The sequence below is a fragment of the Triturus cristatus genome, chromosome 1_1 (genome assembly GCF_964204655.1).
Source record: "Triturus cristatus chromosome 1_1, aTriCri1.1, whole genome shotgun sequence".
Lineage (NCBI taxonomy): Eukaryota > Metazoa > Chordata > Amphibia > Caudata > Salamandridae > Triturus > Triturus cristatus.
The window spans coordinates 1,262,195,800-1,262,198,651 of NC_140579.1; positions in this window are offsets into that span (position 1 = coordinate 1,262,195,800).

A 2,852-nucleotide genomic window follows, 5' to 3' on the forward strand; every position below is an offset into this window, starting at 1 on the left:
CATTATCCATGTGGCTCATGCGCCGCATGCCCCCAGACCAGTCCCACTAAGGAAATAGACTTGGGACTTTCTAGGCTCTGGAAACAGACAAGGCACACGAACTGTAACACCAAGAATTGCGTGTACTTAATTACCTGTCCCTGTAACCTACAGTACATTGGCATGACCACCAGACCAGTGAAGGTCCGAATAGGGGAGCATAAAAGTACAATCCGACGCAAACGTACAGCCACCAGACTACAAAGCCATTTTCTGGACAAAGATCACCCCCCAGAAAGTTTACATTGGACAATAATTGAATCCAACTCCCAGTGGTCAGCAACCACATTATTCAGACAAGAACAACGTTGGGTGTTTAAACTCAGTAGCAACAAAAAAGGATTGAACGAGGATATACCCTGGGTGGATCTTTCACACTAATATTCCTAGACCAGGGCGAGTTGCTTCAAGATGCCAGCTACAACACCTTATTTTCCAACAATATAACACCATACCAATCATTAAGAACTTCAGCAATCCCGACCCCACTGCCATGCCTGTTCCAGTTTCCAACGTAAAGCGTACACTCTTGGGAGTTACGGTATCATCGATATCGATACATTACCACTTGCAGTTCATACAGGTGACATATTCCCCCGTCACCACTCCAAGATGGCCGCCCCATCTCTCTCTGCTAAGCATTACACACACATACAGAACACAAGGAGTACCCCTACACCTTATATTAACTTACTACACTGACTCCGAAACTTATAGGGTATAGAGACTCAGATTGATGATGTTTTCATCAATCCATTGGGAGCCTTATCACTATTTTGGACCGTAGAAAGTATCGTTATCTATAGTATCCCACGACTCACGTCCCCATTCCAACATGGCCGCCATCGTTTGGATAACCACTGAGAACCCCCCTTCACGCCGCGTGATGTCGTCACAGCCACAACTTCCCGCGTTGCTGCCCGTATTTAGGGAAGTCCGATTCCTGACCTGGTATGCTACCAGCAGTACCGCAGGACGGGTAGGTTTCCGGTCCCGTGAAGGAAGAACAGAAGTAAGTAACTCTTTGTCCTTTAAGAATGATGCCAGGCTGGTTCCCCTTTCTATCCGATGGGCCCTCCCGATGTAATCCAGTCCTGTACTCTGTTTGTTTTTTCTAGCTTCACAGCGCGGCACTACCGACGGAGCCCTTCCAAGACGAGGGGAGGGTAGGCGGGATTTTTTGTCTCGATTTGTATCTCTATGTATAGCATATTTACAATTCACATCGGTTACGCCCGACTCCAGGTCCGGTCTAGTCACGCTCCAGACCTCACACGAGTACCTTCAATCGCACTCGATCTTAGCTCCCTTTTCTCCAGGCATGTCTCCTCCTTCTAAATCTCATAGGGTCGAGAATCTTACTCCAGGTCTGGTTTAGTTAGGCTCCAGAACTCACACGAGCACCTTTAGTTGCACTGGATTCAGTTCCATGTTCTCTAGATAAGTCACGTTTCTTGCGTACTCACACAGGGTCGTGATGGTAACCAGCGCCACTTCATTTTTCCACCTTGTGTATCACCAAACCTGTGGCCACCTATTATCAACATACATGGCACTGGGCGGCATAGTTGTATAACTCAACGCACGATGTTACCATACCAGTCTATTAGGCAGCATAGTCTCTTCTATGCACCTCCGTCACAACAGTACGTGGTTGGTACTGCCAATCATCGTTACCCAGGTAGAACCTACCTCACACTTTTGTTCACTTTGCTATGCATGTCACATTGAAGACGCACCGACGCTTCACCAGTCCCATGCATTTTACACTTGGGCACAACCTGTGCACTTGTGATTTCGAGCTCTTTTTAAAGGAACATATATAACTAATATGTAACGGGGCTCTGAACTTTTTGTATTTTCTCTCTCTTTTTTCCCCCCTCCCCCCCCTCCCTTCTCTTTTGTCTCCTTTTTAGGTTGAGAAGTAGGACTTTAGTATAAGAACGGGTCCTTCCAATCATTACCATAATCAGGTCTGTCTAGGGATACAGTGTGTCTTTTCCTGATCCCTGGTCTTTTCTATAATTGGTCCTGATGAAGCGCTAAGGATCCCCTAGGGACCAATCTGTAGCGCGAAACATGTCGACCCCCTTTTTTTTTTAAACTACACCTTATCACATTGACACTCGGGTTGAGAGAAGTGGGAATTTATTTGTTTTTATTTCCCCTCTCACAACGGCACATACGTGCATCTCCATCCCCGTTGACTTTTACTCTGAAGCAGGGGTCCTACGAATAAAACTGACAGGGCCTCCTGCTCCATTTTAATTCACATTCACTGACACCCTTTTTTCCCACATACCCGCACTCACCACTGTGGCATACTCCTAAAAGATCTCCGCTAGAGAGCCCCTTGGGGCCCGTGAGGGACTGCAGCGCCACCCCCACGAGGAGCTACATTGCCCGATGATGATGCTATACACTCGAAAGGGTGTGTGAGGGCACTACGTACAAAACCTAGGAGTACCTTTCTCTTTCTTCAACACACTCACCTATCCCAGGAGACTACCCCTCTTCTTTATAACACCACATAATTAGTGGCTGTGTTCCCCTTCATCCATAGGAACTGATACCATCCATTGTAATCTTAAATTATAATTTTGGGAGCATTGGTTCAGGACCTTCTCTAATTGGCTCCCAGTCCCCCCTCTTCATTTTGTGATTTGTGATAAGTACGGCCGTTGGCCGTGGGACTACCCCCTATTTTCCTTTCTTTGCACACATTTCCCTTCCCCCTTCTACCGGGGGTTTATTGTGACGATCTAGACTGACATCTCTCATCCTTGGTACACGATGGACAACCCAGGCCTTAG